Below are 25,213 nucleotides of genomic sequence, written 5' to 3' on the forward strand. Positions count from 1 at the left end.
CTGCATTGCTGTGATGATTACATACACACTTAGGCAGACAGAGTGAGTTTGCCTACCAACTGCATTAGTTTTGGAAACAAAATGAGCCTTCAGCACCTTCCTGGATAGGAACAATAATTACAATGCATTAAAGTAATGAAAAATATTTATCTCTGGAGACTTATAAAACATCAAATGAAACATTTAAATGATCTAAAACATTTAAAACATTTAAATGATCTAAAAATTGGAGTGGTGAAATAGCTTTCTTGTATATTTCAATTCAGAAAATTTGTTTAGGTCTTAGAAATGTCTGTGCTTTTTTTGCCAGAATGTATTCAGATATTAAGTTTCAAAATATTGCTTTGTTTAGTAAATAAAGAGAAAAAATATTAATGATTTCTGTTATCAGAACTTATGATTTTTACCAGAATTTCATTATTTGTTTTTTGAGGAAGGCATGAGTTCATCTTCAAGGAGATTGTAAAACAAAAGGGTGCAATACAGCAAAAACATTTATATGAATATTTCCATTTATTACTCTTTGGGTAGCTAGCAATACCTGTAGCTGTTCATGAACTGAAAGAGACCATTTAATTCTTCCAGTAACTATTCTTTAGATGTAGATAGGCCAAAATTCTTTATTATATAATCAGGTCCATATCTTTTGACATAGGAAAGCCTTTTAGGTAAAATCCTAATCTTAATAGTGATTCAGGTTGTTTTGAGTTTCTTCATGAGTGACATAAATAGACAACTTAAAAAGCAGTCTACACACTGCCTGTTCTGTCAGAATTCCCCCTTTGCTCCCTTATTTTTTATAGCAAGTACACAATAAAACAAGCTCTTCAGTCAACTTGGATTTTTTATCACTAAACTTTGGTTATACTGGCTTTTCTTTCCTGGCTTTTTCATCTCTTTCTACCTCTATTTTCAGGAATGACCATTAATTCTTTTTCTCTTATTCTAGCTATTAGTTCCACCAAGTTCTTCAAGAACATTACAAAAGTCTGTATGTTTAACATAAACAGTAAGAAGAGTTCAAGAGTTTCATTGAATAGGTGTTGACTTAGGGAAGAGGAAAAAACAAGCTAAAGTGAAAACTAATACATTTAGGATGTAATAAATTATTTTGAATTTTGCCTGTGCTGTGACTGGAAATGCCATTGCAAGGATGTCATCATAACAAGCAGTAAAGGAAATTCCACCTCTAGAATTCTTTTCTTTGCTACAGTAGTGATGAAGAACATACCATTGCATTAGAAACTAGAAAAGTATTTAAGATTACATTCTAGAAATTAAGAAAAAGTTAAAAATAGCTTCAAATGCTGTTAGATCAGTATTCACACCTTTCCATTCATTTAAATGGAGTTGAATTTACTTGCTAACACCTTCAGGGCTAGAGAACTTGTTTAAAACCAGATACCATTAGAAATATATTTTTTTGCATAATTTATTTATGAAAACATAATGGCAAATGTTATGGTAAGCACAATTAACAGTATTAGATACACAGCAAGACTAGTAAATATGTTGACATGGATTTGCATAGCATTTTAAGTTATGGTGTAAACTACAGCACTGTGAGGATGCAGTTTTAAAAACTTGAATATGCACTTGAGAAGATTTGAAGCAGAAAGCATATCAATATGAAACTGCTCATTTATTATCCCCTCTTGCCTTCAAACTTTTCTTGGGACTCCTGTTGTTCACACTCTGTCTATTATTCTTTAAGTTATTCATATGAGAACAAGCCACACGCTGCAGGCACATAACATAATTGGTAGCACTTAGCACAGTGTACAGCACTGTCCATTTTGTCTAGAAGACACAACCACCCTTAACACAGTTTTGGATACCTTTGTATTTGCACTCTAACCATGATTCTCCAGAAGACATCAGCCAGCATCCACAGCTCTGTGCCAAAACATGGGATTGCCATCAGTTATTTGCAGGATTGAGACCAGTAAATGGAGCTGATTTGAACTGAACACAAGGGCCCTTGTGAAAGTCAGGAACTTGATTATCGAGGGGCTGATGCTGTTGAATACAAGGCCCTGAGTTTGATACTAAGAGCCATGGTCTGTGTGATACTGGATTTAGTCTCTGTAATTTTCTTCTACCTGCAAATGGAACTGAAAAGAACCCAGATAATACAGTTGTGTGTACTTGGTATATGTAATTTCTAAAGACACTTCCTGATGGCAAGGGCTGTATTATTTTTGAACCTATAATTCTGCATCAAAGATTTTCACTGAAGAGTTGTAAAATTCAATACCCAGCAAAAATAATATCCCTTTAGTACAATGTTGGTTTTTTTCTTGGTATGCTTCAAGGATGTGTAATTGTTTTAAATTATGTTATACATTACTTTGACGTATTAACCTGCTGAAGGGGCTTTGTAAAAATTGTGTGGTATTGCATATAGTTTTCTTGTGGTACCAATCAATACCTGTACATCTGCTTGAAGGCTTTGCATTTCTCAATAAGACGCTCGAATTATACAGAAATAACTAAAATTATCCATTCAGAAGTTTGCTGAACAAATGTGTCTATAACTCCTGAAGAACCATACATCCACCATTCTTTATATGTGATGTGCATCAGTGGTTCCAGTGCTTAGAGAATTTGACTGAACAAGCAGAATATGTTCTCTTTGTAAGATTTTGGAGATAGAGTCAAAATCTTAAAACCTTATGGTGTTGTTATATTGAAAGCTTATAAATTTAGAGAAAAGAGGGCATTTCACCGTATGGTTTGTCTGCCTAATAAAATGTGATATTTTTCAAGATTTGCAAATTGAAAGACATTTTGGGGCAAAACCTTTATTGTTGTTGATGTAGTGTTGGTATATTGGCATGAGGAAAACTAGACAGATTATTACATAAACATGGGAAGAAATATTCACAGATCTTCCAGTAATTTAACTTTATGCTTTAACAGACCAATTGCTTTTTACAACCACTGTCAGCTCAGGAAAACTGCTTGTCATCCATTTTGCAAATCTACCAATTCAGATCACATTCACAGCCAGCAGAACCGCAAACAGTAAATGAAAGCTCTGCCATATTTTCTGTCATCTGTTAAAGCAATATTTAGTCTTTAGGGGAAAAAAAAAGAAAAAAGAAAAATTAGTCACAGGAGCTTTCTGCCTCTTTATAATCCTATGACTTTATAGAATAATGGCCTTTCATGGAAATGAGCTGAGTTTTGCCATATGGTTGGGAATGTTGTAGCTGCCACCACTGCTCCTGTTGTTGACCAGTAGCACCAAAAGCTGTCAAGAATCTTTTTGTAGGTGAGCAGAGTTGAATGCTGCTGTGTTCCTTACTCTAAATGTCTCTGTACAATTAGAGGCAGAGTAAATTCATGTTCATCTCAAGTATAAAAATTTTAAATATCTATTAAGTCTCTGGACAAAATCCCAGAAATCTGTAAAAGTTAATTTTCATCAATTTTATTCCCAAATTGTACAGCTACTCTAGAAGAATAAATCATTGCTATTTTTGAAAAAGGCTCTTCAAAGTTTGAACTTAAATGAGAAGTTTCGTTTTAATAAAGTCACAAAACTCTTGATCCAGCCTAATATTTTATTTTTTCTGCTAATATGTCAGTTACCAATTCATAGTATTACACAGTTTGAATGTTTTTAATATTCATTTATACAAACATTCTTTTTAGTTTTCATAGAAAATCTTTCTTTAGTCAATTTTTTTGCCTTTTTTAAGTTTTGGCAGGGGGATTTGTCTGTACATCTTCCTTTACCGAATGAGTATAGCTATATCTGCTTTGAAAATCGCAAATTCTGGTACTAGGAAATTGCTTTATTTCCCTTTTTTCAAATAAATAATCTTTAAAACAATGGACCAAATCTTATGTTTCCTATAGCATTTATCTGACAGGAAATTTTCTTTATTGAGATCAAGAGAATTTGTCTCTGAAAGAATATTTTTCTTCTCTACTTTCTGTTATCCTTGCCAGTATGTTAGTGTTAAATTGACAGCTTCCAAGAGCATAGAATTGCACATGTGCATTCTTAGACAGTGCTTTGTATTTGCAGGATATTTTACACTGGTGGACAGTAAGAAGAAGTGTGAAACAAACATCACAGCAATACAATTCACTTAAGATTTATGGTAATCCATACCATAAGCTGATAAGGAACCTGAACTCTTTGATCATAGAAATATTCTTTAAAAAATTGATTTAAAAAAAAAAAAGTATGTTTGGAGATTAATGCTAGCTATGGTAGCTTTTATTGGGTACACTTCAAATGGTTTCAGCTTGACTTGTCTCCAAATGAAAAGTGTAAGGATAAAGGCCAAAAACTGCAAATGAGAATTCATATCAGAAAGCTGCATCTAAGGCAGTACAGTTCTAGCTGTGCAACTTCACAGATTGCTGGCACAGTTACAGGCATCTGTATTTAAAGGTAGTGTGTTATTAGCCATCCCAGCTTGGACTCCAGCTTCACAGTTGGTTTACTGCTGACACACTTGCTAAGCTTCCTTTGCCTGGACTTTTTGTATCATCGATAGTAGGTGCACCTTTTTTCTTTTGTAAGAGTAGCCACATGAATGGAGAATCACAAGGCTGAGTAAATCAAACCCATAGGAGATACAGGACATACTCAAGTGAGCCCTTTATATGCTACTTGCCAATGGTTCTATTCTATAGTTTGTAAAAGACATTATCTTTCTTGTAGAAAGTGTAATTTCTGTTAAGCTTTCATTGAGAACTGAGAGCTGTGAGAGAGCCAAAACTGCCAGAGCTTTGAGGGAATGGGGCCTGAACCTTTTCCTTATACAGAGCTTTCCAAAGAGCATCCAAATGGTTTTGAAGTTCAAAAAGCCAGATTCTCTTACGCTATGAAGTGGAATAATTATTAAAAGCAATAGAAAACTCCAAGTGGCCAGATGAAGCAGAATGGAAATACAAGGTTTATAAATCAGTGACCTTCTTCTCCCTGTGACCTTGCAGGATGATCTTTGCTTTCAGTCATCTTCTCACTGCTGTGCTTATTGGTCCTTGTCAGTATCTCCTGTTGTTCTGCTCACAGCCCTTTGCTGCTCTTAGAAATCATTCAGGCTCTCTTTGAGCTGCAGGATGCAAGTTCATTCTCTTTTTCCCTGTCTTTGGCATGCAGTAACCAAGGCTGCTGCATTTCCCAAAGAACTGTGCAGTTTCTGCCACCTCCTAGGAGATAACTGTCACTCCTTTTAAAGGAATGAGGACAAATTTCACAGGCTGATCAAAGAGAAAGTAGCAGTATTTCCTATCTGCATGTGTACATTGTCAGTGATGATGAAGATTCCCCTTTTGGATGATCATGCACTACAAGAAGTCTGTTAGTTGTATATTTGCATAAGTAGTGTATGGAGTTCACCATGTATGACTGTATGTATCCAAGTGGAATCTAATTCATTGATGGATATATTTCTGCATTGATGTGGTTTTTCCAGGCTGCTCATTTAAAAACATGCATGTCTAATAAAGGTAGAATTGGTATAAAATGACGGAGCATGTTTTTTTCAGGCTGCTGTAGGTGACATTAATATTCTTTTCCATAGGTGTAGTTTGGGGCACCTCTCTCTTGTAATTAGTCTTTCAGGTAATTTACCCACTGCCTCTTGTGCCTGTTTGCTGTCCCAAGTAGCACTGCTGTCTCTGTTTCTTGCATCTGGATTGCACAATCCACATACACAAATCAATAAGCTAAGCTATGTTGCAGAAACATAATAGGATGTTTTGTCTCAGTATACTAATCGAGCCATATATCCATCCAGTTGGCCAGGTTTTCCATTTGTGTGACTCAGCAGAATGGTACTGAAATTTATGAAGTAAATTAATAATAATAGCTAAGAATTGCCACAATTGTTTAATCAATATAAGTGATTTTTAAATCCTTAATACTAAATTTTATTTTGTCAGTTAAAAAAAGAGGAGCAAGCATTGCTTTATCCAAGGAACAGCCTTATATTCCTGTTTCAGAAGAGGAACCAGTTGTCCCAGTGCTTCATAGGCAACTGCTCTTTTGTTGTAGGCCTCATACTGGTTTAAATAAATCTCTTCTATGGCAGGTTTCTTACTTCTAGCATTATAATTTTGCTTGGAAATCAATCTTTATTTACTGAATTAGACCCAGATCCTCAGATGCATATGAGGTGTCCCATTAAATCCAATTAAACCACTTTAGGCAGGTCCAAATGCTCATTGTTAATTTGTATGCATGAGCTCAGTTGTGGCAATGGCAATGCAGCTCCTCAGGGGCTCAGAGCCTCCTGTTCATGTGGAATCTGTGGAAGTGTGAAGGGACTTCCCACATTTGGAGAGTGAGTCTAGACACATTATCCAGGTGCACACATGCATTTAAAAGTTTTACAGCTTCTTGCCCAGCCGTGTACTGGATAAGTAATTTAAAGGCATTTCTTGGCTGTACTTTCTACTGCAATTCAGGCATGAGGAGTCTCTCCAGTGTTCTCCACCATTTGCTGATGCTGTGGTCACTGTTCGGGCTGTTGCAAATTTTGTCACTGTGGCTCTATGTATATATTGTGCAACACACTGTAAACACTTCAGCATTATAAAATTCTAAAAATTATTGTTATGTTGCCTGTTATTTTCATGACAATAGGTTGGCTATTCACACTAAAATCTTGTTTTCAGTTGAAGTATATATTTTAGGTAGTTTCTTTAGTATTTTAATAATTATTTTATATATAAAATTTTTTATTCATATATATTAATTATAAACCCTGGGCTTAATCTTCTTATATTGTAAGTGCTGCAAAAAACAAGTATCAAGACCAGACCTTGAGGTCTTTTTTCTTTAACTAGGCTTAGTAATATCTCTAGAAAGACTTCATAAATGTAGATATTAACTTAAATTAGAAATAATACCCAAACAAAAGAAAACCAACATATATTTCCAATGTGTGCTTCCTAACCTGAGTGATTATTTCTGCAGTGTTCATTTCTGTGCTGTCCAACAACTCAATGCATTGGCTATCACCATCTGTTGTGTGTGGCAGAAATTGTGTTGGGAATCTTTTTGCATGAGGCTTGACTTTTCCTAGTCTTTTGTGGAGCAGCAAATATACATTTCCAGGTACTGTAAAATAAATTTGATGCATTGCTCATTTATTTCAAACAGCAGCAAACTGGTATTATTAAACTGCAGAGATGGGATTCGAACTAATTAGTTCTGAAAATGTGAGTATTCTCTGTAAGACAGAAAGACATATAATAAATGATTTAATAATTGGGCAGTATGCAGCAGAGATGGCAGATCATTTAGAAGAAGTAAAGTTGAACAAAAAAGTGGCTAGTAAGTCTGGATACACTAGTAGATGGAAAGCACAGAAACAAAATCCATATTGAATAATAAAATATTTACCCAAAGCTGACAGTGCTTCCTTTGGGCATGTTGCACTCTTACCAGTAGTAATTCTTGAGAAAGGTTTAACACCTGTTTCAAAATGTTCAGATGTGCTGCTTGTTACCTTCGCCATGAAGAGTATAGGAGCTGTCACTGGAAAGCAAGCTTCAGCTTCTTGTTTCCATTCTTAAACAATATAAAAAATCTGTTTTAAGTCATATTCACCCTCATTTAAAAACCTTTGTGGTGTCAGGATGGTACAGTGGATGTCAATGGATCTGGGAAATTAAGAATAGACTGAGCCATTCTAAGAGGATGACTGGATCTGGAAGCATAAAAACTAAAAGAAAGGCCTTGTTATTTCACTGTCAACAAAGGCAGATATTTTCTTTGCTTTCTATGCCACACATCTATTGTGTAAAAATGCACTAGGAGTTCACAAAGTGTCTGTATTCAACAAAAGTACAAATAAGATTTTAGAGTAAAGTGTTTTTCTGTTACCACTTTTCTTTCTTTTCTTAAATTTTATTTTGAAGAATGAATTAATGTGACATAAAAGGAAAAAAATAGTGTAAACTTGACATTTTGAAGCAGAGAGAACAGTTATTAAGAGAGGAGTCATTTGAGAGAAGTGTCCTCAGGAGAAAACATACTAAAGGTGTTCCAATAAGAAAGGAAAGTTGGCCAGCCATAAGGGAGATCATAAATAACATAATGTCTCTTTTTTGTTTTCCACACAACCTTCTGCTGTATTACTTCAATACCTGTTGTGCAAGTCCAAAACATGTTTTCTTGGTTGGTTGTTCATGATCAGCTGAGAGAAGTTTGTGTTATGAGAACATAAATATCACAATCTCATCAAGGCTAAAAGTGCAGACAAGTATTTTATGATTTCATCTAACCCTGTTGGGAAGAGATTGCATTCTTGAAAATAACCAATACAACAGAGACTAATAATTGTATTCTTCATTTAATTATAATTTCCCTGTGGTCTTTAAGCTCGTATTTCATGTTATAAACATGAAAAAGATAATTAATTAATTGAGCAAAATGCTTTAAACTATAGATTGTGAAGTGCCTGCCAGGAACATGTGGACATCTGTTAAAAGCCTAGTTCTAATTAACAAGAGGAATTTAACTGATTAGGGAGCAGTTTATCTTTCAAAATAGTTTGTTTCAATGGAAGAACAGTGGCAGCATGTTCTGAAAATGTTTAGTTGCAATCTCACCTGGTAAAGTATTTAGTTATTATTATGGTAGTTAAAATTTTGCTTCTGGTGTTTAAGGTAGAAAGCTAGTTATTAGTTTGGAAGCAAACATCTCAAAATGCTTAAGCTCAAAATGAGGAATGAATCTCGAAATGCTTAAGCTTTAGTTGTTCTTTCTCTGATAAGTGTTCTGTAACTACTTACAAGTCCAAAATAAAAAATGGTTTGGATTCATGTGTCATATAAAAAATATGCATTTATAGTATGAATATTTTTAACCATTTGGAAATTTTAATTTCTGTTGTTAACTGATACTCCAGGATGGTTCAAAAAACCAAAGTGACACCATTCTGACAAATCTCCTTAATATGACCTCAAAGAAGGCTGTATGTTTTGCCACAGCATTATTCAGAAAAGATTATATTCTAGGTCCTAAATATCTGTGCTATTCCTTGTTGAAGAAAGTTAGTCATAGATAGAATTAAAAATATTGTATGAATATATCTTTATTTGATCTGAGTTCTATATAGGGGGAGGTAGTCAGCTCTGAGGTAATAAAGGTTGTTCCTTGTTCTTTGAAATGTTCTTATTATTCTGATTATTTATTCCATACTATAGCTGTATGAACAAATTAATAGCCTTAAATCACACCAACCTTTGTGGTTTTTAAGAGGCATGGACAGGTATAATTGTGTAGCCCTTATCAGAGCAGTCCAAAGAGTATATCTGAAGAATAATCCAGTTTATGTTTGCACACTCCAAGTACATATCTGTAAGTAAAAGCACACTATTTTGATAGTGTGAAGCACACCACTTTTGGTTGGTTGGAGGGGTTTTTTTTTTGTTTGGTTTGGTTTTGGGGGTTTTGTGTGTGTGTGGTTTGGCTGTTGTTTTATGTTTTGTTTTTGTTTGTGATGTGTAAGAAGAAAATCAGCTTGCGCAACATCCGTTATTACTGGTTGTAACAATGAACTATGTAGTCTGACTGATATCTGCAGTATAACTCTTGAAAGTAAATTCTAGCAAAGAAAGCAAAAGTATTATATGGTAGAAACTGAAATGGTAATTTTCAATTCAAGACACAATGCTTTTAGACATTTTGGAAATTCTGAGACTAAAGGCACTCCCCAAAGGAATCTGTTTCTTCCAGTCTGTTACTTGAAAATGTATTTTACACATTCTTTTAGTATTTTTCATTATTTTTGTGATGTTAAGCAAGGCTTAAACAGATCAGAGCAGATACTCTCAAGGTTAGTCCCCACATATCATTAGCCGACTTGATGTGTGAGGTAATTCTGGTCAGTTTATAGTGAGTGTGTCCTGCCTTGATAATCCACACTGAATGGAAGAATGTGTGTATTGGGTTGTGGCATCACACCTTACTCCATCAGACACGTCTACTTCTTACTTCAGGATAACAGGACAGTCTATACAGGATTGCAAATGTCTATAGAGAATCATGCTGAAAAAAGAAGTGCCAATAGTATGAACTTCTGCTACTTCAGTTTACAGCCAGGAAAGAGGCAACAGATAACATATCCAGTATTGATGGAAGGCCTTTTACTCTGAATCTTTTTATCCCAAGGTTTCCTCATTTCAGCCTCATGTAGGAAAACAGACTGGCTAATATATAAAATTACAGCACACTGCAATTCTAAATTGTAGTATGGGAAAAAATTGGGACAATGTCATAAGATATATATGTGTTTTTATATGGACACCTTACAAAGTAGACATGACCCAAAGGTAATAAAGATCTAAAGGGGGAGGTTAAACCCTTTCTGCTAAATTGCATACTTCCAGTGGTCTGAGAGGCAAGTCAGTTCACAGTTGACTGGCTTATTTCAACACAAGATGTAACAGGTGGAATAATGGAAATGTAAACACTTTTTTCTGCAGAATTGACATGTGAAGGTGGTTAGGAAAATAAGCTGATCTGATCCAATCAGCAATATCTCATAATACACTAGAATCCATCATAAGTTAACTAGCTCCAGAGTAACAGGAATGCATGAGATGGAGCCTGACTCTCCTGAGATTAGCAGGCTAAATGAGTCACAAGCAAAGCTGAGCTAGATCAGGTGGGAGGCAGCACAGTGAAGTGCCAAACGCTTTTGAAACAGCCTGCTCCTGGGCTGCATGGGCTCCTGAGTCACAGCAGGTGTTGAGGCACTTGTAGCAAAAAGACAGTGCAAATTCTGCTGTTGCTCAGAGATAAGTATGAGGTAAATCTCATCCACTGCAGGTACCAGACAGTTAGCCATCCTCCTGCTCCATTAACACATTCCAAGTCATCTATGTCCTGACTGGTTACCTGGTAAATGTTTTTTATACAGTGAACCATTCCAGCTCTTACATTCCTGCTCCTAGGTGATAGGAGTCAGAATCCTGATGAGCTGCACTCTGCCTCTCCTTGGCAGGCACTGTTAATGAGGGTGCCTTAATGACATCTTGCTTTGGTACAGTCATGCTGTGCAATAGTAGCTAGCTGTGAATCTACCTTCAGAGTACATTTATATTGATAATCCAGTTGCCTTGAATTATGTTCTTCGGCTCTATGTGTTCTGGTTTTCCTCACCTGTTTTGTTTTGTAGCCTTGTTTTTGTGGCCTTATTTCCTAAGTGGGTTGGGTTTATGTGATCAGTGTAACAATCCCTTCCCTAAGCATTAAGGGGCCACAGCTGAAGTTAACAGAAGAATACCTCACTCATAATGGCAGGGGAAGATGGAGGGAATGCAAGATGGGCTGAGGCCAGCTGTATGAATTCCAACAATGCAAAGTGTTGGATCTTCCACTTTGGTTACAACAACCCCCTGCAGTGCCACAGGCTGGGGACTAAGTAGCTGAAAACTGCCCCGTGGAAAGGACGGGAAGGTGCTGGCTGACAGCAACTGAACATGAGTCAGAGTGTGCCCAGGTGGCCAGGCAGGGCAGTGACACCCTGACTTGTGTCAGCAATAGTGTGGCCAGCAGGTCTGGGACAGTACTCGGCACAGGTGAGGCTGCACCTGGAACCCTGTGCTCAGTTTTGGCCCCTTCCCTACGAGAAAGACACTGAGGTGCTGGAGCAAGTCCAGAGAAGAGCAGCAGAGCTGGTGAAGGGTCTGGAGCACAGAGTCTCATAAGGAATGAATGAGGCAGCTGGGGGGTTTTAGCCTGAAGAAAAGGAGGCTCAGGAAGAATCTTATTGCTCTCTACAACTGCCTGAAAGGAGGCATTAGCCAGGCGGGGATCTGTCTCTTCTTCCAAGTAGGAAGTGGAAGGACAAGAGGAAAGGGCCTCAAGTTGTACCAGGGCAGGTTTAGGTTGGATATCAGGAAAAAATTGTTCATCAAGATGTTGGTCAGCCTTGGAAGAGACTTCCCAGGGAAGTGGTTGCATCACTGTCCCTGGAGATATTTAAAAGATGTGTATATGTGGCATATTAGGGAAATGACTAGGAATAGCAGTGATAGGTTTGTCATTGGACTCAATGGTCTTCAGGGTCTTTTCCCACATAAATGATTCTAGGATTCTGTGTTAGAAGGCAAAGGTATCTGAGTTAGAATAATTTCTATATGGAAACACCCAACTTGATAACCAGTATGTATGTACTGGCAAATACAATGTTGAACCTTAGACTGAGGAACAAATTTTGTAGCTAGGTAATTGTTTAGGCTTCAGATTTAAAAACAAACAAAATTTGGATAGAATTTCAGATCTTGTATTATGATGATCTTTCTTCAGGTAGCTAATATTCTAAGCAAATAAAAACATGCAACAGATTAGTAAATAAATTGCAAAGAATATTTGAGTTTTGTAGGGTAATGCATAGAATGATATAATATCTGGTTTTGGATCTCTCAGTCTTAATTTCTCAGCATTCAATGCAACTACTTCTGATAAACAAATGCAAAATTTTATTAATCTTAGTCTTGTGCTCTAAGTAAATTCTTAAATAAATAGGATGATTACTATTTCTTCCATTAAATTTTATTTTTAGTTTAGAGTCAGAGATATATTTTTATGTGTTATGTGCATGTACATTTTGAATACGTAGCTACATGTTGTTCTGATTAGTTTTGATTGTATGAATTTAACCTTATAGGTTTTTTCAGATTTTCATATATGTTATGCTTTGTTTTTATGAAATTCTCTTTACTGTTCCCTGTAATAATTTTTGAAACTCAAACATTTAACTTCATGATTTACTCTCTGATGACAGGGTACATGAAAACCCAGGTTGTTTCCTACTTTTCACTGTCATCAGTGAGAGACCTGATATAGAAATTTTCAGTCAGCATTTTCAGTGATCAAGATGACTTTCCTCTTTTCTGTCCCTGACAAAGAAGAGCTTTATCACTGATAATCTCCAAAATTCCTTTATTCTTTTCTTGACCCCTACTTCAGCAATTCATGGAAAAGGGAGAGGAAGGAATCAATATCTATTGAATGTGACTGACATGAATGCTGCACCATCAGAATTTGAGTTAATTTCTGTCAATTCAGCCTGCCTTGAGTAAGAGAAGTTACACTGGAAAGTAAAAGTGCAGCAAAGAGATTGGATCAACAGCACAGAATAGCTGAGTCAGGCTGTGAGGATGGGGGTGGTGGTGGTTGCTTTTGTTGGGGTTTTTTCCTGGAATGGTGTTTTTGCTGGAAAAAGCAGTTTTGCAGCATTCCAAACAAGGCACTAACTTGAGTAGAATGTATTTGCTGGCAGATCTCTTTGCTTTGCTTGATCCCTAATATTGCTGGGGAAGGTGAGGACAATGGTGCCAGCAATCTGGTTTACTCACTTGTCCTTCTTTTGGGACAGGGAATTTCCTTCTGAGCCTGAAAGGGTCAGGTCACTTTTCCCGTGTCTTAATGTGAAATGTACCTGCCATTGAGCCATGCAGATCCCTCAGTCCTGTGATGGCAACAGTGATGATTTCCTTGGGAACAAGGACATACTGACCTCAGCATCTTTTCTTCTGGATGGTTGTCTGAAGAGGCATTAGTCATATTTGTGTAGCTCAGAGTCTTTAGGTGCAACAGGAGAGGCAGTTTACCCACTACTTGTATTGGCTCCCCACTGCTTTGCTAACAGGAGTACCACTAGAATTTTGACTCTTGCCTCCAGATGGGACAGTTAACTAGAATTTAGAACATTGTTTCACTGTGATATGTATGTGAAGAATGACAATGAGGTGTTATAGCTTAAAGAAATGTTTTGTATTATTGATTGTGAGCTAGCATGGGGGCACAAAACAGAAAAAAAAAAAATCACACAATTTCTTTCCTTTTTTTCCCTCTTGTTTTTCATCTGAGCCAAAAGAAAAGTTACAAGGATTTGTCTTGTTCATAGTAAAGTGAAGGTTAATTAGGAAATACTTTCAGAGCCCTATTAAAATCCTCAGATTAAAGGCTCCAAATACTGCAAGTATAAAACATTCTTATTTATTATTCATTTATTTTCATCTGCTTCAGGACATATGGAAAACTCATTTCTAACTTAGATAAAACAATCAATTACAATTTGGTACCAAATTTTTTCATCTGACTTTTTTTGGTGGGGAAGCAGGGAGGCTAGGCCATCTTTGCTGTGAAAAACCATCCACAAAAATTAGAGTGGATATTAATGAGAAGAGCTTTAATGATGTTCAGGACCTCTACAGAAATTAAGTGTAAACATTAAAATCAATGCACTCTTACACAGTCTAAATTGAAAAAAAATGTAACCCCATATTTTCTTCCTATTTTAAGATTATCTTCTTTATCACGCCCCTGTTGTCTTTTCTCTGGTTGAGCTGAACAAAGTGGGATACTGAAGAGTGTTGCAATGCATGGTACTTGCTTAATCTGCAGCTCTGAAGAGCTGTAAGGGTATTTCCAATGGTTGCCTGGTCTGAGCCATGCAGTGGCCTGTTCCAGTGAGGACCTGGACACTTTTCTTAGGCAGTGCCCCTGTGGAAACCCAGAGTTGAATTCTTTGTCTTGTGTGACAGCTCTCTATTGAGAAATAGCTCTAGGGGAAATGTTCTGGACCATGTAATTTTGTGTTAGCAAGGTTATGAAATGCCACTTATGGCTCTAATATTTATTTTATAAAAGTTATACCGGTCTTTAAATGCCATTCTAGAGCATCACTGTTTATTAGAGATTTGTGTATGTTTCCAGAGTGCTCATTGCTATGGTTTCTGAGTACTGGAGGTCCTGAAGTTATCAATTTGACTGTGAAGCTAAATTAGGCAGTAATGCCCTTGACTATGTTTTCTCCAGATCAGGCAATAATCTTGATGATTATGGGCTCTGTTGTGTATTAATTGACCATGACTTGTTATGCATCCTACACAGAAGATTCATAACCTATTTCAAGGTCATTTGTGTACTAGTGAAATGTCTTACAAGGGTGAATATTGATGAATTCCAGTTTTAAAGGCAGCTTTCCCTTTAATAATGTAACACTGCTCTTACTTTGCTTTTATATAACACATCCAAAGCTTGTCTTCCTTAGATCTTCTTAAGACAGACATTTGTAGCAAAGCTTTACCTTTTTATAATTAATGGAGACAGTAAATTATTAACTTTAGAACTACAACTAAATGCCTTTGCAAATGGTTGTTTGCAGGAAATGTGCAATTTGAATTGTGCTCTCATTATCTCTGAAGCTGTGGAATTTTAGTTGGGGTGCCTTCATGGAGAAGAAGGAATTGTACAGTATGAGGAAAACAAAAATTTGGAATATGTAAGAGGATTTTAATTAGTAGGCACTGGAAATCAAGCAAGTTGTTTTCATTATTGCCTATTGTTTAATAACATGGTTTAATCCATGTTAAGGACCCAGAGATGGAAGTCTCTCAATGATTTTATAACAGCAAATGTATTACTTCTAATATTTCAGTGAAAGTTGTTACATATTTTTTTGTTTTCTATCATTATAGGGTTTTTTAGCAGATATGATGAATAAGACACTTATTCTAGATATATATATCTATTTCTGTTTTATTAAAATGACCTGCATTTCCTTAGTTTGTTTTCTGTATATGGTCACTATTAAGATGACCTTATGACCTAATGATTATGATGTCCAAGCTTCAATATAGAAAAGTCAGAAGAAAATATTAGCTTGATGGAGACTGAAGAGGAAACCAGCAAGGATGCTGGCAAAGGAACTCAGCAGTCTTGTCCTCATCCTACTGTTTTCAGGCCATTGTGTCTTGAGGCATGTGTTGCATTTTGTCACTAGTTCTCAGCAGACTCAGACATTTCATAGATGTTTTAGTACTGATGTTGATTGACATAAAAAGATTCAGTGCAATAAAAGTTAATGTAAAAAAATCATATTAGTAATAATACGTATTTCTTGGAAAAGACATGAGCCAATAACCTTAATTAAAATAACTATGCACAGGGCATGAAGTAGTGTGCCAAAGTTATTATTTTTCTTCTTCATTTACAGAAAGGTACTTTTGATTCAAATTGTTCAGAGTTATTTCTTTTGTTGCATCTGAACTACAGCAAATATTGCATTATGCCTTATACTTGGTGGGTAGCATGGCACTTTATTCTTAGAAGAAAAGAACGGATATAAAGCTGCTTCTATGGTTTTGACAGATGAATAATATCTTGAATTCTGAAAGCTTCATTTTTCATAGTTTCAGAACTTATTTGATGTTTACTGTTTAAAAACTATGCCTCATGCATTTTAAGTTGTTTTGTAGCAAAAACACAACCCCACAACACGGGTCCCAGCTGAACACCTGTGTTTACTGACACACTATTCTGCTACTTCAGATCTGGCTGGTTTCTAAAATACAAAACCAACGTGAGCACTGCTAGAAGACTATGGGTCTATATGGAGAGATACTGTGCAATTCCCAGGCACTGCAGGCCTGATGTTTACTTCCCTAGACACATTTTGTGCTGCCAGCAAAGTAAGTTTAGACAGATGCTAAATAAGTTGAGAGTAATGCTCTAAGAGAGGAAGTGGACAAATTAGGGTTCCCTAATATTTTCTAGTATTTCCTTAAAAGAAAAAAAAATTGCAACCTGATATAGATTCACAGATTTTCCTTGTATTCTTTTGAGGAAGATTTTGTAAGATGGATAAAAATGTTCTTCATGATTAAAAAGAACCCAAAATGAAGAAATTCCTTAGAAAAACTATTTACCTTAAATGATTCAGTAGTTAGCTCATTTTGAGGTATATTGCAAATGGGAGGCAAACTGTGTATTTTTAGAGAAAGAGGTAGGAGGTAAGCCTTGTTATTATATCTGGTATGTTCCTCATCCCCCAGTTCTAAAATTAAATCCCTAGATGAGATTTAAACTGGATGCCTGAAGCTAACTATAAAGACCAGAATTTCTTAGTCCTTCTGGATCGAATTATTGAACTGATCACCTCGTTCTTCTTTTATAATGAATGCTGAGAAATAGGTGGGTTTAGGTCTGCCGTCTTTCAGGTATGTGAATCAATTGTGCCTTTAAAGTGGCTGTTTTTCTCTCTTTGCTGTGAGACAACTATCTTATGTGTAATTTAATGCAGTCATCTGCATTTGATTATATGAATTCCCCTCTATAGTATTTATTGCATTATAAAAAAGGACCCCTTCACAAAGGAAATTCAGAATTCAGTACATTAGCTCAGAAAAGCTGCTCAGTCCAAGGTCATTGCTGCATGATTTAACTTCTCGTTCTATACACTGCCCGTCTCACCTAATGAATTATGTTTAGCTGTCCATTAGTCTTGCAGAATACATTGTTCCTCTCCTTTTTTCCCTTTTGCATTAAACATCACATTCACAGATAATAAAAATGTCCACAAAAATATATAGCCATAGAAAAATGTTGTATTCATAATGGGGCCAGATATTTTGAGCTTAAATTATCACAGCAGGGTTTTGAAAATGGATGTGATTTCTCTTCATCAAAAGTCAGATAAATACAGCCTTACCACAGTTCTATGCCATAGGTGGGCCTTATTAGAAGGTCAATACTTTGATTCAGTTACTCTTTCCTTGAGAAAAGGTAAGCTTGATGTTTCATGTTATGACATTAGGAGTACACTGGGATATGTCAGGGATCAGTGAAATAGCTTAGCAAGTGTCACAGCTACTGGAGTGGCTGATGTGAGTGCTCAGACTGTACCTATGGTCTTGGACAGTGGACTCCTGTGATATTGTCCCTCCCTCCTGTTTTCCTGTCATGTAGTGTGGTAAGATGAAGTATCCAAATCTCACAGCGGTGTTTGCATTTTCATCAGAGGATAATATACATAAAAAGGCATTACAGGGGCAGAAAATATGTTTCTCTTCATGAAATTCCCAAATGAATGTCCAGCTAAGAGAGATACAGAATTATATTTCCTCCTGTGTTTTAGATATGTGCCCCTGTGAATTTTTTCATTTTTTACAATCCAGCCTTTGCTCTAACCTGATAACCTGGGAAAGGAGAAGTGTGATAGGAAAATATCTTCTGCTGAAGAAGACTTTGAAAGAGACCTGTTTTCCTGACACTTGGATAAAGGCAACTCTAGGATGGTATAGAAATAATAAAAGCAGTTCCCTTACTTACCCATCAGGCGTGTGCTGTCTGTGGCACTGATGCTGGGATCACATTGCTGAGTTAAAGGATTTTACTGTCTTAGGTAGATTCTGATCATGTCTTGCTGGGCATGTGTGTGTACTTCCTCTTCTGAGCCTTTGAAGGGAATGTAAGTTATGAGAAACTGTTTTAGACTCAAAATGGCAGCAGTTTTAATCATGTGCGCAAAAAGAGCTCTTAACAGAAATAGCTAAATCTTTCCATAATAGTTTTACAGCATTGCTAATATAATGGTTACCAATGTAAACAGTAGGATTTTTCAATTTTTGTCTACCAGTCTTAGTCCTTCCTGTATGCTTATTCCATTTTTCTTACAGAAAATTTAATACAGTAAGATCACTCTTATTTTCTCATGTATAGCAGAAAATTCTTTACACATACAAACAAAACAAAATAAACTTCTTTTTAGCCATAGCATGTTTATTGTTGAAATACAAACTAATATTTTTCCCAAGTATTTAATACTAATGCACTTTTATTTCTGATAATTACATACATGGATACCTCAGTGGTGTTAATCATATTTAGATTATATCAATATTCAGCACTGTCGCTGTGGTTGGACCACAGGATTCCAGAGCCATCTAAATTATGATAGTCTATAAGTACTACAGAATAATTTCTCAAAAGTAAATCATTTTTCTTTTCTGCATTTTTGTGTCTTTCTGTTTTTATGGAACACATGCTTCCTATCCCTTTCCCATAAAGTAGCTCTTTAAACTTGGTAGATGATTGCTTTTATTTCCAAGGCAAATTGCTGACAGCTGTTGCAGAGTGATTCATGGTGTCTACATTTAAACAGTGATGCCTAATCATTATAAAATGATCCATCTGGGTTTTGATTCTACAGAGGGGACTTTCTGTGCTATGAAAAGACACAAGGCATGTGACACCGATATTTCAGTACGAGAACATAGCAAGTGCTCTGTCTCAGAGCTTCCTAGATTCTTGCTCTTCCGCTAAGCCTTGAACATCAGCATATAAAGCTTACTTTTGGAAACTGTAAGTTGCTAATACAACTATCCTGTTCTTTATTTAGGGTAAGATTGTGCCTATTGGCATAGCCTTCAGCAAGAGGTGGTTTGTGAACTGCATCATTGTAATGCCAGCCTGGGGAAGTATGGTGACTCAGATTTTCCTCTGAATCACATTTTCCCTTCTGCTTCTTCCTTGCTCTGGGGGAATAGCAATTTACTTCTGGAAATTAGTATCTCTGCAGTGGCACAGCTGTTCTAGCCAAGAAGGCTGGAAAAAGACTTCAATCTTGCCCCTATTCCTCCTTAGGTACCTTCTGCTCACCTGTTTCAAGGGAGATAGAGCTAGGTAAATAGTCTGGTTTAATCCTACACACTCAGGCCTAACATTTGGTTTGCGTAGGGCTCTAATTGCAGGGTTCTTCCATTCTCTCCTGCGTGGGTGCATACTTACAGACTAAACCTTACAGGGAACACTCCAGATGTGATATGCAGCCTGGGGAAAATAAATAGCATTTTATTTTGGCTCAGTCATTCAAGTAAAAGAGGACTGATAATTGAGAAAGTTTTTACCAGTGTATAAATTTAACTTTTCTTTATCAAATAGCTTATAGTTTTGTATAGCAAAAAAATGTAGTCCTAATGCAAGCTGAAAGAGAATCCTCCATCCTGTAGATCTTAATCCTCTATAATCTTACTGTTTTAAGTGGAAGTTTCTTGACATTTGGTGACATCCACCCATGGAGCTTTGTTCTGCCATTGCTGCATGTGACCATATTAGTACATATGTAGAACTGAATGGGCATTTTGCAACTTCTAAAATTGTAAGAACGATGGCAGCATAACTGAATACCTTTTATCAGCACTAATTATGCTATGAGTAATTAAAAAATCTTTTTGTGCTATGAGTAATTAAAAACATCTTTTTGTACTTTAACATATCCATGTTATAGTAACTCACGTCTACCTATGATCTGCTGTTGCATCAGGGTTTATTCTGACTTGGTATTGCAGTATCAATCATGCTACTGTGGGGGAGAGTGCTGCTGAATAAAACACACATACACATGCCACTCTTTTAAACTGTCATTATAAGTGTACAGTAACAGATAATCCTTCATATATGATTTATAAACTGCAGACCCAAAATATGATGACCATCAAACCAAGTAGCACTTTTCCTTTGCTGAAGAAGTGTGGGACATTAATCAGATGCAGCATCCTTAACCAGGGGAGACACTGCTGGAGCAATGCTCTCTCTGCTTTTCTCTTGTGCTCATTCTCATAGGTGCTGTGATCTTACATTCTTTCTTGTTTTTCCTTAGAATTTTCATTATATGTTTACAGATTTATGTGTTTGGTGTGTGTTTTTTATTTTCTTTATTGTGCTCTAAAAGAAATTCTGCTGAGCTCTCAAAGTTGCACTCCTTTAGTGGCCAGGAACAGACCATTTGTAGTGTGTGCTCCATTCCCTGGGGCCTCACTGCTGTACTGAGTCTGTTCTTTCAATATACCTGTTACTGTTCTGCACTTTTCCTCCCAAGGACCCCTTCTAGAGCATAGGCTTTATTCTGACCATACTGAGCAGTTACTCTAACAAAACTCTGTCTGCAGAGCTGCTGTTCACCACAGCTGGTGTCATCATTGCCAAGATTCAACTTGTACTCCTGTTATAAGGGGGGAGTCTATCACCTTTGCAAATACCTTGGTCTAGACCTCAGTATTTTACTGTATGGTCAATAGTGATCATTTATATTTTTACATTTTGTTCTGATGAGGAAGAATGATGTTTGTTCTACTATCAAAAAATGAGAAAGCATATGAATATTTATAAAAAGACTTTTTTTTAAGAACTCCAGGAGGTGTGGAGGGATGAAAAGCACCTAAAATACAAATGCCCTGCTTGGTGTCTCCACTAACTATAAATGTTGATAACCATTCAAAGGATAAACAGAATGCTACAATAAATTGTAATGTAATTTCTAGTTTGTTTGCCAAATAAACCTGATTCAAACCTTGTTTTAGCTGTGCTACATTTTTCCATATTTCTGCTAAGGCATCTTTTTTTCTGTTTGAGATCATTATCCTATTGGGGTATCAGAAAGAACAGAGAATGCATTGTATTAAGGGAGTTGCTATGAAAATCTGTTGGCTGATTACAGATATTTTTTACAGAATATACAATGGTGAAGTTTCCCATAAAAGGTTTACATGAAACACCATGCTATGTAATATGAGTGCACTTGTAGTAAGACAACAACTTTCAATCTTGCATCCTGGTTCAACCCCTTAAAATGTGCTGGGTTTGTTTGTTGGTCTTTTTATTTTTTCTCTCTAGTTTATAGCTTTCTGAAAGGGCTTTTGAAGGTATAATAATCTCTGGAAAGCTCTACCAGCTCAGGAAGTTAAATGATTGACACCTTGTCATAAGGCATCTCCTACAAAGATAACCCAGAAAGAAGTATGCTCTTTTTCTGAAATGCCATTGGCCTTGCTGATTGCTATGTGATCACTGTTAACACCCAGCTTCCTATCAGCCAGCTCTTCCCTGACTGTATAGTCACTTTTTGTATTAGTGCACATGATCTCTTCTTTCTAATATCAGTACTTTGTCTGGTCTCTGTTGAATTTTTTCCTCTCAATTTTGACCACACTGAACTTTGTCAAAATAATTTTAAATTCTGATGCTGTCTGGCAAAATGCTTTTTGACCCCATCAGTGATATGAATGCAGTTCCACTGCAGGTGTGTAAGTTATTGTTGAAAATACATTGTAGTCCCATGTTTGGGCCAGCACTGAAGATGTCATCCAAATTTGGTGATTCCAGACTTGATGACTGACAATTTATAACGGCAGGAATGGTTGTGATTTTTTTCCCCAAAGTTGTGGTTCTCTGTAGTAGTAGTTACATTCAGATTATCATTAACAAGATTGTTTATTAAATTTGCAGCAGTATCAGTAAATATATTAGAGTCATTCTTCTTTTTACTGGTGGCAGGCAATTACATTAGCTTTACTATGCTTTGCAAACTCTATTGTCTGCTTATAGATTGTCTTTTATTCTTTTTATAGCTTTCTTTTTTTGTTATTTTGCAAAATTTTGACTTTCAAAGGTACATTAATATGCTTCCATTTTCTCAGCCTTTCCTTATCTCAGTAGATAGAGGACTTAAAGGAAGTCCTAAACTAAAACAAAGACATGTATTTGTCGGCTACTTCCTTCTTGTATACTTGCAAATGATCTCTGTGAGATTGCTTTGGCTAGTTAGAAAATTTCTTTAAAGTAATTAATTCTCTGAAGGTTTATATGTTCCCTTTTCTACATATTCTTCAGCTTCTTTTCTTTTCCTGGACTATTGTTTAAAATACATTTTGTTTCATTGATTTGGTTGATTGTAATTAATTCTTCCATGTGTGAAACCTGAAGCAGTGTGGAATACTTCAGCCATCTTTGTGTAGCCTCCATATTTATGTCTCCTGCCCAATTAAACAGTTGTCTCTTCCTTTCTTTTGTCTTCCCTAGACTGCTTAATGTATTTGTAGACTTTCTCCTTATTGTATTTTGTGTCTCTAGCTAATTGAAAGATGTGTTGCACCCCAGTCTTTTGATTTTTATCCAGATGGGGCATGTGAGTTCTCCATTATGCTTATGATTAATTATCTGCATTTGTTTACACTTTTATAATTATTCTTTTTCAATTTTCAGATCATTACCAAAAATTACTGATGCAATTAGAATGGTCTTTTCATATTTTTTCTACCTACACTTCAAAAGGGGTTTGCTTTTGTATATTCAATGTAGTTTCAGTAGGTAGTAGCTCTCATGTCCTCATTTATCCTTTAGATAATCTTATTGAGTGATCATGCAGTGGGTTTTTTTTTCCTCTTTTGTTCTGCTTTTTAAGTCAGAACAAGAACTTAAAATCTGATTTTTATATATATATATATATATATATAGTTAACCTCATAATTTCACAATGACCCCATATTAGCTTTGCTCTGCCACTTAACTCAATTTTAAGTTAAAAACAAACTTACAGTAGCTCCTCCCCAGTGGCTTTTTTCACCTCTTGAAACTTTTGAACTTTTGCATTAAAGGTTTGAATAATGATGTGTCCTAAAAAAACCAAAACACACTAATAATCTCCAACCCTTTCCTACTCCATGGCAATGACTGTTTTCTCTTGATAAATCCACCCTGAGATATCCAGTAAGTTTGCAGGTCTTTCTAAATTTCAGAGTAAGTCTTTTAAGTAATATATGCAATTCTACACCTTCTTGTATATACTTGTAAAAAAGCACTTTCACTGTATCTCTGTGTATCTATGATGTGTATAGATGCTTTTGTGTTTTCCTTACTAGTACTCTAACATCTGTTTTTTACCAAAAGATTCAGATAAAAGTCTATTATTCTCACTGTTTCTCACACAGCCTTGTTGCAATATCTAGTTTCTAGATTTCTATTTAATAAGTAAATCTGTGTTTTGAAAGTAGCAGTGGCCTTCTTGCAACCTCTAACTTGACTGTAGTAGAAACACCCCATGCATCTACATATCCCAAGTAAAATTTCTTTCTGCTTCCCATCAGGTGCTATCACTTATCTCTTTTCTTCCCATCAGGTGCTATCACTTATCTCTTTTCTTATGGAAATTCCTGAAATTCCATTTCCCTTGGGACTGATAGGGATTTTGTGTGGCTGTTGGATTTTACCAGGGCAATATGCCATTGCTCCGAGGTTTTGAGCTTAATATGCATGTACAGTCAGTTTGTCTGTCTGTAAATCTTCTCCTTAAAAGGTGTGTGTGTATTGCACATCAGACAAGATAATGACATGAGGAGCTGCAGGTGCTCATAGCCAAATGGGAGCAGTGCACATGACCTCCCCTGTCCTTTGGTGACACTCATAAGATGGTCACATCAGAGACAGCCGGACACAATGGGTAGAGGAAGGGAACTGACAGCTGCACAGAACAGAGGACCAAGGCTGGAGGTACCAGGATAGCTGTCAGAGTCACCAAGTAAAGGCAGAAAGCCAGCAAAACCAGAGCCAGTGAGGTACGGGTAAATTAGAGTGGGAAGTTTATTTAGGAGGGGTTGAGGATGGTAAACAGGAATAGCTTGGGTAGAGGGGAGAAATGAAGTAGATTATGCAAGTCATCTGCTTGGAGCTTTTTGGGAGCACCTGAGGAGCAGCTTGCTAATGGTCACTGCAGTCTGGCAGGACAGCACATCTGTTGCAGCTGTGTCTGTGATGGTGCCTGACTGGCTTCAGAGCTTGAGGGACTGGGATGCTCTCCATAACACCAGTGGTGGAGCTCCCAGAAGCATGGACTGAACTTCTTAACAAAACTCTTGGAAACTCACTGATCTCAAAGGTCTGAAGGTTTTTATAACTGCAGGGAGAGAGACACAAATTCCATCAAACTAACAGAAAAAAATCAGTCTTGACTCCAAAGTCAGCTGTGTAAGCAATGGGTGTGTGCCCATGGGCCAGTCAGTGCACAGCCCTCACACACAGCCAGGCAGGAGCTACTAAGAAGGCTGTGAGGAAGACTGGGATGAATTTAGAGAAATGTCGGTAAGAAAGGAATGGAAGAAAAGTGGAATTACTACATGAGGGACTGACTGCACTCAGAGAACCTAGAATACAATAACAGGTATGTCAGAAGTCAGAACATAATTGAAAACAAACAAAAAAACCCCAATCAACCAACCCATGAACCAATCAAAAACACAAAAGAAAAATGCATTGTAGTCCCTGCTTATGAAACCATGTATTTCAAATCCTCATGGATTTCCTCTGACATGTTTTTGGGTGAAGATGAATTTATTTAACTTCCTTTTTCCACAGTGAATCATCTTCAGGAAAGTAGTCATCACAAACTTTAGACTTCGATAAAAATACCGTTTTCTCCCTTGCTTTTCTTTCAAACTTTATCTGCAAATTATTTCTATTGTTCTGACTCTGCACTGATAAAATAACACTCTTATTCTCACAGAATGAACATCATCTGCAAATTATCTTCTTTGTTCTGATGTCTTTTCCATATAATGTTCACTGACTTCACTTATGATGGGCAATCTTTGTGTCATTCATTTGGGCAAA

At 36.4% G+C, this 25,213-nt stretch overlaps 1 protein-coding gene across 1 annotated transcript in view; it reads left to right on the forward strand.

The window, feature by feature from the left end:
* DLGAP2 (DLG associated protein 2) overlaps window positions 1-25,213 on the forward strand; it is a 300,363-nt gene that overhangs the window by 13,498 nt on the left and 261,652 nt on the right. The gene's annotated exons all lie outside the window — the stretch shown is intronic.

This window comes from Ammospiza nelsoni, chromosome 3 (genome assembly GCF_027579445.1).
Source record: "Ammospiza nelsoni isolate bAmmNel1 chromosome 3, bAmmNel1.pri, whole genome shotgun sequence".
In the NCBI taxonomy this organism is placed as follows: Eukaryota; Metazoa; Chordata; class Aves; order Passeriformes; family Passerellidae; genus Ammospiza; species Ammospiza nelsoni.